Source organism: Arachis ipaensis, chromosome B02 (assembly GCF_000816755.2).
Source record: "Arachis ipaensis cultivar K30076 chromosome B02, Araip1.1, whole genome shotgun sequence".
Lineage (NCBI taxonomy): Eukaryota > Viridiplantae > Streptophyta > Magnoliopsida > Fabales > Fabaceae > Arachis > Arachis ipaensis.
The window spans coordinates 14,096,169-14,107,295 of NC_029786.2; the positions used below are offsets into that span (position 1 = coordinate 14,096,169).

At 31.5% G+C, this 11,127-nt stretch overlaps 1 long non-coding RNA gene across 7 annotated transcripts in view; it reads left to right on the forward strand.

The window, feature by feature from the left end:
* Positions 1,911-11,127, forward strand: part of LOC107624993 — a 19,206-nt gene continuing 9,989 nt past the window's right edge. Inside the window, exons 1-9 of one of the 7 annotated variants that reach the window (XR_002357132.1) lie at positions 1,911-2,294; positions 2,367-2,572; positions 2,809-2,929; positions 3,470-3,542; positions 3,683-3,782; positions 4,621-4,679; positions 5,525-5,631; positions 5,691-5,871; positions 6,362-6,660. This is a non-coding gene — a long non-coding RNA (uncharacterized LOC107624993). Of the gene's footprint in view, positions 2,295-2,366; positions 2,573-2,808; positions 2,930-3,469; positions 3,543-3,682; positions 3,783-4,620; positions 4,757-5,524; positions 5,632-5,690; positions 5,872-6,361; positions 6,661-11,127 lie in introns of those variants that run through there. The other 6 variants (XR_001617032.2, XR_001617030.2, XR_001617031.2 and 3 more) reach the window with 6 other exon arrangements.

Sequence of the window (11,127 nt, forward strand, 5' to 3'; positions counted from 1 at the left end):
CCAAAATGCATGAATCTCAGCTAGGCCTTTCATCGAACATCTAAGTCTCATCACCAAGCTCCCTTGCAGTTCTTCAAGAATCATACCCTCCTTCAGCTGGCACCTTCAATAACGACATAAATGAAACCATGAAACAATTCTTAAGGTTCTCATCGAAAACAAATTCACCATTTTCGATCAATGCACACCCTTTCTTTGCATACGAAGACAGCCCAAATGAGATCCCATTAGGTAAAATATAACAAAAAATAACAATCCAACAACATGCTATATGTTCAGGGAGATGCAGTTGCCATTTGAAATTGCAAACTTAGTGTTCAATGATATTGAAATTAGGGTTTCAAAAATAGGGTAGCCTTCAATAGGGGGAGCTGAGGAAAGGGATTTTGCATACTGTGTTTGAGGGGGTAGAGTTTCAGGAACTGTGGATGGATCGACAGCAATGGCGCACGGTAGAGGAGCGAAGGCAGTGTCTGGCGCGCTACGAAGCTCAACTCACGGGTTTCTTCAAAATTGGGGGAAATCAATTAGTGGTTAGAATATAAAAAGGGGAATTGAAAGATGATTTAAGATAATAACGTCACCTAGCGGCATTTCTTGCAGCGGTCAACGGGAATTTTGCGGCACAGGGAGGGTGGGTTGTTTCGCGCCCCTGTTGCCTCTCGCCAAAAAGGTAGGGTTATCCAAAGAAGCCCAAATATATGTATGCAGATTTGGCAGCATTTTTCACTGCCCAGCCACAATCCAAGACTGTTTTGCGGCCTGAAGTTAGACCGCCGCTCAACTCTGCCTCAATCTTCTCAGTCTGCGGCATTTATGGAAGCCGCCACTACTCACCCGCCGCTACTATCCGCTTCTGCCGTAATGAGCAAGATATCAAGAACGTAGATACGAAACGTTAAGAGCTAACCCAAATTCATATTAAGGAGGGAGAATAGGCTATTGTTTTAGTCATAGCTATGCAAATTGAGAGAATTGAGATTTTTTGTGTATCTTGTTTTATCCTTATTGAGTGATTACAATTGTGGCTATGATGTTTCTTTTTTTATAATTATTTGATATGAGTAATTAAAGTATGTCATTGTTTTTGCTTTTATAATTTAGTACACCAATTTTTCATGTTAATATCTCTAAATTCACTTATATTTTTCAGCTAATAATGATTCTAATAAAAATTAGCAATCTACTATATATGTATATATAAAGATTTTATTTTTTTCAAAAGTATCGTAAAGTTCTAATATCAACTATCAATATAATTCAAATAAGGCTTAAATCTAGCTTAAAATATTAGGGTGTTACAATTTTGGTATAGGAACAATTTGATCCTATAGGACCATATTTTATACTTGCAAGATTAATTCATTATCATTTAGTTATAATTAGTGGCATGCAATGAAATCTTTTCTATGTGATGAAATTATATTAAAAATATTTGATCATCTAATAGTAAAAGTTATTGTGCTCCTAAATGTTTTGTTTGAGGCTTATCACCGTAGTTGTTTGGTCAAAATATGTATGTGTTAATGTCAAAACATAGATCATCTAGAAATACTCTACTCGTACTTAAAGACATAACCAAATGCATATGAGACATTCTCAAAAAACAATTAGGAATATTCTTCACATGCTCATCTATAAATATATAATAATTAACTAGCCAAACAGTAAAATGACACACTATTTGGCACTGTTAGATAGTTTCTAAGAAAGTGACAGGTGTTCCCAAACCTTTTTAGCTGAATGAAGAATATAGCGTTGTTTTGCACAATGGTTCTTCACGAAATGGAAGGATAATTGAGCATACTGCAATAATTTGAGCGGGATCGATGGCAAATTTTGGGCGCAATTCTTCAAAAGTTTTCAATTTTTCCTATCTATTTCTGGGTTTCTCTTTCCTTTACCCAGAATCACTCTCTTCTCTTTGACACTCTTTCTCTTTTTCTCTCTTCTCTGATCGTCCTCCTCATTTTTATCTTCATCTCAGCATCCAGAAATTGTGTTCCAAGTCACGAGAGACGGCTGGTCAGTACTGCAGTTACGAGAGCGTTTGGCAAAGAACAAAGAAGACACGGCATGGGCTCCGAATCTGTTTCTGACGAGTAGCAGAGATGAAAAATAATAAGTTAAAGGTGACGGTGGCTATTGATACAGCTTCAGGTAGAAAGAACAGTGGCAGATTTTAGGGTGTTGCTGCCATCAACGAAGAAGGAGCAGTTGATAACAATTTTAGGACACCGATCAAGAGAATGGAGAGCTCTGAGATCCATATACCATCCATATTTTTTGCAGAGGTCATTTTTCTTTTTTAAAAGTAGAAATTTTTTTCCTTTTTTTTTTAATAAAATTACAGAAAATGTCGTTAGGGTTCGAGATGCAAGCAAAGGAATCGCCAGAGGAAGGTGTGATGGTTTCGGCAAGCGTTCTGGCACCGGTACACCAGAAACTGAGGCTCGATCCATTTGCGGGTACTCCACAGGGATGATCGTCTTGGTTTATGGTCGTCACGGATATGCCGACGAAGCGACTAGACTCCCCCCACACCAACAACACCTTTGAGAAACTCGCTAAGGTTTAATTTCTTTAAACAACCACCATATTTTTGCATCTATATTGAATTCTTACATTAGTGTCAAGTTGATTACCCTCCCAGAGATGTTACATGTATAGGTAGCATGTCTTACAACATGGGATTTGTTGATTTTGTAGTTTGTTTTGATTAATTTGTCTACATAAAGTAAATTCCAGCTTCTATTGTTTTATTCGGTTGCATCTTCACAGGCATTCATTTTTGTTCTTTTTTTCAAGGTATTATAAAATTATAGGTTCTTTCGATAACTATTATATTATCCTGTCAAAGCTGCCAGGGGAAGGCGTGAATTTTGACCCTGACAACAGCTCTGAATTTCTTCCAAATGCTACAATTGAGGTTTGTACCAATTAGCTATAGCATATGCTTAATTAATTTTATATAGCATATACAAATTTCAACATTCAAACAATCTAGGTTGCAGGCTTAATAGAGAAGAAGGCATGGTGTGTTATTATGTTTTTGCTCATGTTCATTAGAAAGCATTCAAACTCATTATGTGATGCCATAATAGTTGAATAGACCTTTTCTTGATCTGCATTTGAAAGTGCATCTATTTACATGCGCCCATTGAATTATTAGATTGCATAGATAATAGAGAACTTATCTAATATATTGTTTTCTTTCATTACTTAATGTCAAGTTTTAGTTTCTTATGAGTGCAGTTTTCATAAATCTTTTGATTGTTGATCAGGGTGGTGGTTATCTTTTCAAAACTATTACTAATTAATTATCCTTTATTTTGTAATTTTTTTTGTCTTTACACACATATTTTGAGGACTCAATTATATGAAAAACCAAGAAGAATAAGAAAATGGAAATATCCACAGTACTCTATCATTTATGTAGATAATTTCATGTGTTGGCTGTTGATGACAGCCTCATATATGGGAAGCTTATTGAAAGAGTACTGTGAACCTCATCTTGCCAAGATACAACAAACTATGATAAGGTAATTGTTTTAAGTTGAATTATGCAATTCCATTTTTTGTTAAACAAGTTTTTGGCTATTGTATAATGCATATTTTTTTCATTTTTAATTTCTGTAAACTATAGAATTTGAAACTTCTTGATTTTGAAATTTGATCTTAGCAAGCTTAAAATCCAAGCTATTATGATTGCATCTGCTCCATTAGCGTCAAAAGTCTTTAGTGCCTTCAAACAAAAGTTTCATGGTGGTGTTGTCCAAGAGGTAAATACATTATCTATTTTGTTAATATGAGAATAATCATCTATTGTTTATTTAGAAAGGAATCATCTCAATTATTATAGAGGAAAGTCTTTACATTTTTTGTTAATGAAAATGAATGCATTATTTATGTTGTTTTTGTGCTTTCCAAATTCCAAGGATATCCCTTATTAGATTATATTATTTACGTTGTTTTAGTGCTTTCCACATTCCAATGTTATCCCTCATTTTTTACTACAAATAGAGGAGAAATAGATTCTATGAAATGCAGCTTTTAGAATTCTAATTGCTTTTGCTTGACCCAGTAAGTTTGAAAATAAAACATGGTGTTTTAACTATACGTATATCTTTTCCTTCTACCCAGTAAGTTGGAAATTTTTCATTTCAAATTTTACTGTCTTTTGTGGAATTAAGTTTTTGTTGCAAACTTATTTATTTTGATATAAATATGTGTTTGTGATGTTTGGATTGCAGTGATCTGTGAGTATGATCCTGTTATTCTTCACTATTGTTGACCTTTGCCCAATGCTTGATTTGGATTTGTTTTTAGATTGTGATATATATTTATTACTTATTTGTTTATTTGTTTTCTTTTTACTCTCAAAATCTTTGTAAGATAAGAAGGCAAATTAAGATGTGAAGAAAATATACATTTCTTACAAAAATATACATGATTTCTTTTCACTCATCAATTTAACATTTTTACTCTAGAATATATTTGATACTAAAAGTCATAATTTTTTATATGATTGTAGGCATCATTTTTCTTACATAATTTCTTACAGTCAAAGAAAATATACAAAGATAGTAATCAATAATGAATTGCTTTATATTATGGCAGTTTCAAAGACATCATAGCCAGGCACAATTTGCAGAAGCATTGTATGGTGATCTGACATGGTATAAGATTTTAATCATTACATGGATTAATGCTGATTTTAGAGGGTTATTTAATACAGTACATACAAACTCTCTTTGTATTTCATTTTTCAAAGTTGTCCATCATTTTAAATTGCAGTCACGGTGGTGATAGAAAAGTTAGTTTCATTTGTCTCAAGATATATACATAGATGATGTCAAAATGTGATCTTAACTGTCCATTTTGTAGTGTTCAAGTTAGTACTTTGTTGTAGTTATGTATGAAAATGGCGACTGCAAACAAAATAGAAGCTTTGTAGCTAACAAGTTAATGGCTAAATGCATGTTTGCGGTTAAATAGAAGCAGCTTGATTTATTCCATTTTTGCATAGTTATCATTGTAAGTAAAGCATGTTAATAGGCAACAATATTGGTATTTCTTAAGGTCCTTTATTGATTTGTTTTAATAAACATTTTTAAATGAGTATATTGTAAATAAAGCGTTCTATGCTGTTCTGATAAATGATACTGCTGCAATGTAGTTTAATTAAGTTCTATGTTTAGTTCTATCTCTGCATGTGTGTAATTCTAAAATTAAAATTGATAAAGTTTGATAAAAGAAAACACATTGTTGTTGCTCAATCTGAAACATGATCTAATAGCTTTCTTTTTTCATATTTATAAATGCATTAGTTTTCTTTTGTGAAGCTATCTTTATCACTGTGATGCAAAATTTTATTAAAAACATAATACTTTTTCTTTTGAACAGTAGTTTGTTCACAAACTCCAATTAGTGTGCATTCCAAAAGGATAGAATTGACCAGATTGGAACAAACAATATAGTTAGCATGAACATATTTTTGTCTAAATCCTAAATTGAATTTTAGGCAGGTAGGAAAACTTATCTGCCTGTAAGGATCTTGGAGCTAATGTTGCCATCAATAATAAGACAGAGATTCTGTTGCACGAGTGAAGGAAGAAACAGGAAAGAAAGGTATACCATTCTCTAACTTTTGTAATTGATTTATGCAATAACTGAAGCTTCTATATCAGTTGCCACTTCCTGTATTGCTGTAGTTTTGATGTCATATGGATCAAATTATGAGATTGTACCTTCAGCGAAACCTCGACAGCTTAAACTTTGATGGAAGGCTTTTCTTCATTAGCATAATGGGTGGAGCTAGAGGAGAAGTAAATATGAACAGTATGCTCAATAGGAAACTCACAACTTAAGGTATGACAAATATTTTCATTGATTTATTGACATTATATTAGGGAAGAGAATTTTTTAGTGTTACCTTTTAAATGTTTGGTTAGTTTAAAATCAGATTCATCTTTGTAAACTTTTGTGAATCTTATAATGTATTTCGTCTGTGTTGCCTATGCATAAGATTTTGAGTTTCAAATGTACTTGATAGTTGTTTTGTTTCAATTAAGAAAATGGTTGCTTAAGACTTGCTTTTTTGTTTCAACGTCTAGATTAAGCTAAAAATTATTTGCAAATTCTTATTTCAAATTCTGAAGTTATTGCTGAAATTTTCCTTCTCTTTTAGGGAGTAGCAATATATGTGTGCAACTATTCCATAACTATACGTGATTAATTTGTGATAAACTATTTGCTCATTAGAAGTTTGTGTATTTGTCTATGTGAACTTTGAGGAGGAATTAATGTTAAGGTTTCATTCTGAACCATTAATTTCCTTTCTTTCTTTCTTTATGGACAGAAATGGATGGTGAAATAGTAGTGCATATCAGAGGTTGCTTTTGCCAGAGTATGGTGAAAAATAGTTGCTCCTTCAAATGATGTTGCATGGGAATGCAACTGCTCTTATTGCTCCATGATAACCGATACTCATTTTGTTGTGTCTGCTGATAAATTTCAGTTTTTAGGGGATTCTTCAAGTTTATTACAACTTATATCTTAGGCACTCATACCAGCACCACTCGCACTCAGCACTATGAATGCACACTGCGTTTTTAATCATTTCATATGAGATCTTATTTGATGTGTTGTGTTCATTTAGATTTGCTCTTTTGAAAATCACTTAACACATATATTTTTATGCTTTTTGGCTAGGAGAGGTGGTTTCTGAGTTGTCTTTGTCATGGTTTGGTGTGTTTCCTTTTGCTGCTGTTCATTATGTTTTTTAAAATATATTTTTGTTTATTTTAAACATGTAATTGATGCTTAAAGTTTATTTTGCTAAGTATAAAAATATATACTTCATTTGAAACTATTGATAACAACTAGAAAAAGTTTTGGTTTAATTAAATTAAATTTGATGAACATGGAGCTTTTTTTTTTTTGTTTGCAGCTTAAATATGTGATGCTTTGATGATAAAGTTTAAGATTCGTATATTAAAATTTGTTTACACCTATCTATGCTCACTTTTGTTAAGTTTTGTAATTTTTTTAATTATTTTGCTCTAGCAGCTAATCTAGATCATAGCCAGCTGTCTTTGAATTATCTTATTTTGTAATTGAATTTTAATAAATATTTATCTTAAATTTAGCTATCTAGTAGTAAAGACTTTGGCAGAGATAGCATGTCAACTAAAGTGTGGTAGTGAACTTTTGTGTGTTACATTATATATTCATTCATTCTTAAAGTTTGACTTCTTAAAAATTGTTAAAAGTCTTTGTTTTGTTCATTTTGTGCTTCATCTTTAATATATTTGTATAGTTTTTTAAGTGTTAGAAGAAGATACTGAAAGATTACAGAAAAAATGGTGGTTTTATTTCTGTATGCATCTATTACTAATAAAAAAATAACATAGTTTGATCAGACTTTTTTTTTTGTTAAAAAAGAAAGTCTTTTCTGTTCCTGTTAATTTGTACTTTATGCATTTTATTATAGTTCAATATGTCATCACTTCATGTTTATTTTGTTTGCTTGATTATTTATCTGTGACCAATACCAAGAATGAACCTCCAATGTAATACCCAGTCTAACCGAAATTAATTAAATAATAAGTTAAATAAGAGCGAATATGGTTGGAAGATTTTGCAATTGGAATTTGATAATTCAAATATGATATTTGGATTCAGTGAATTTTTCCGAGTCGAAAAACATAGTTTTCTGCGTAAAAGCGCACAGTGGAATTTTGACCGGCAGTACCGGCTGAGATCTGTCTGGTACTACAGCTGAGGAAATTGATTATGGGTAAATAAGATTAATAAATGAGGAACTATAATTAGGGAAGGTAGAAATATTTAAAGTGCAATTTAGAGCGCTAATTTTAAAGGTTTTGGCCCAAAATTAGGCCAATGGACAAAAATAAGTGAACCGGGCCTAAGTGGGCCCATTGTGGTTTTGTATGGAAACATGGTTTTGGGGCATACTTTGACGGGACATAACCTGGACTACGGATCTCTGTTTTCTGCCAAATCTGTTTAGAAATAAAATTGGATCCGGGATGTCCATGCCGTTCGAAGGACAGGTGAAAAACGATTTAAAATGAGAGAGTTATGTCCGTCGAAAGATTGGGGGTTGAATCTGTAAATTCTGCTGCTTTTAACTTAGAAAATTTTTAGCAGAACGACCCTACGCGCGTAGGCGCACCTGGCGCGTGCGCGCCGTTCTTCCAGAAAGCACCATCCACGCGTGCGCGTGGTGTGCGCGGGCGCGTCGATGCACTGTACTAAATGCCCAGCTATTTTCCAGAGAGTTGTGCCAGGGTCGTGCGATACCCTCTAATGGCGACAGGGCGCAGATACCCTCTAATGGTGACATGGCACATATTCCCTCTAATGATATTAATACGCAACAGAGAGACTGTGCCCGGGTTAGCTACCGGACATGTCGGGTTGGCTTGATAACCGACAAATGATATCATCAGCCATAGGGCAGGCATTCATCATTTGCATATATTTGAATTGTTTGGGTTTGCCTATTTGTTTTGGATTTCTACATTATATATGCTAAGTTACCTGATTATGTGCTACTTGTTCTACTTGTACCCTAATTGTGTATTACATGCCTGTATTGCTTGTGTTTATACAACTGAGAGGCCCATGTTGGTGTCGGTGGAGGTTGAGGGCTGTTCTTGATGAGATGAATTGATGATGCGATTGCATGATGATGGTGATCATTAGTTGAGATGATTTGAGCTCCCTGGGTAGATGCAGTGATGTGGTTTCACTAGTTCCAGGGAGGGCATGATATATTGATATAGAATTGCTGAGACAGCACGACTGATGATGGCTTTGTTTATGATTCTGAAATCTGATTCGTGGGAGAGTCAGTGAGTTGGGAGTCATATGAGATGTGATCTAGATTTAGTATTCCCTTACGACAGATGCCTATTTATAGATTAGTGAGAATCTAGGTTGGATACTTGGTGAAAAGGAGTTTAGGATGCTTGGTGAGTTTTTATTGCAGTAAACGTGAGTGATACGTCTTCGCGATTTTATTTCTACTCTTTTCAGGCTTCTCGATTAATACTCTTTTCGAAATTACCTATATTTATATATTAAAAATCCACCTGAGAGTCGTACCACCGTAATATCATTGATTTATGACTCGAGCATAAGGATTTGAATATTAGGGTGTTACATCCAACAAGAGAGCTGTTCAGGGATTTATTGGTGATTTAGGATAGGATTTTGACTCAAAGTGTCATAATCAACTCTTTATAACTAGGAGTGTCGAAGGTGAAAAAAACAAAAAAGGTGTAGTTTAGTGGGAGTATAGAAGAACAATTTTTTAAAAATGTCTTAACTTTACATATTTAAGAAAAAATAAAATGAAGTTGTGATTAGGTCTCTAGCTATGGCGAGACCGTAATATTTGTAAAAATATTAGTATAATACTAATAGAATAAGGTGCCAAACAAATATTATATTTTTTTATACAATTTATTTGCATTTAATGTATAGTTATAGATAGTAATAACTGATTTCAATTTAAATATATATTTTTTATTTAGAATTAAATGTACAACACAAATTACTATTGAATAAGTATACAATCTAAACATACTATTAGTAATATTCTAAACTATGGAAGATAGAGAGAAATAATTGAGTATATGATTTTTTTTTGTCTATCAAATAGATAGAGAAAAATTCGAGTTTAAAAGAGTAGAATCTAATCCGTTATTTGTAAAAGGTTTAACATCCTTATATTGATAAAAGTGACGTTCTTTATCTTAATTAATTCACAATTTGAAGGCAAATGTTAAAAGAATTTGTAACTGAATGATTCTTACCCTAACAGAAATAGCTTCCATAAGTATTATAGAATTTTTAATTCTAATAATTCATTTAATAATTTTTATTTTTATTTCTTCAATTACAAAAGCAGAAAAATGATTTAGCCTTTTTTATTTGAAAATAACTATTGTATGACTATAATTCAAGTGATAAATTATTAATTAATATTAGAACAAAAAAAATAAAATTTGTTCCAAACGTTAAAAATAAAAATAATACTTTATTCTTATTATTTTATTTGTTCTGTCTTCAAGCCGAATACAAGCACAAAGTCAGTAAATTGAAAAAATTAATACAATATTGCTTATTACTAGATGGAATTTTGAGAAAAAAAAAGAGTGAAAGTGAACTTTTTATATAGCCCATTATTATCATCACCAATTTCAAGTAGATAATATTTAGTATGCCATTTCTTTAGTAGTTATGTATTATTTTGGATTAGAAAATCGTTTTTGGAACAAAGACATATATTGTGTTGGTAGGTTTTTCATTTAAGAAAATCATTATATTTCTTATTGAAAATTAATATGCGAAATAATTGATTTAATAGAATGGTATCCTATTAGAGAACAGCAAAATGAAAATTACATTATATAGTCAAATATATTTAAATTTCAACTTATATCTTTCTAAAACTAATTAAAATAATTTCAATTTTTACACATATATCTTTCACTTTAAATCCTTATAATAGTTACAACTTTTTATAATCAATAAGTGTACTTAGTTTTTAATAATTGTTTAGATAGACAATAATTTTTTTTTATTTTTTTTATATTGTGCAGTAGTAATGGACATAGTATCGGATGAGTAGTTATTTTATTTTACAATCAAATCCAAATTTTATATCTTGAAATAATTTTATTTTTTATAATTTATTGTCTTTTAATTTTTACGAAGATTTTATTTTTTATTTTTGTAAAAATAAATCAAATAGATTTCATTTAAGAAGTATGTTAAGATAATGTGTGATATTCTAATCTTTTAACATATGATGTGGGTGGGAATTAAGTACTAAAAGAGGGATTATAATATAAAAATGATTGTATGCTACTAAGTACCAAGAAATTTTACTTTTAACATGAAAGGATCATTCAATTAATAATTTATTTAAGTTGTATAGAGTATTGAATTGTAGGAGATAATTTATTTTTTGAGTATGATGTTATGTTTTAAATACGAATTTAAATTTTATTATTCTTCTATTGCTAACCTTCAATTTGGATTTATGAACTTTATTGTCTGTTTTAATTAGAAATAAAAGTATAGAAAAAA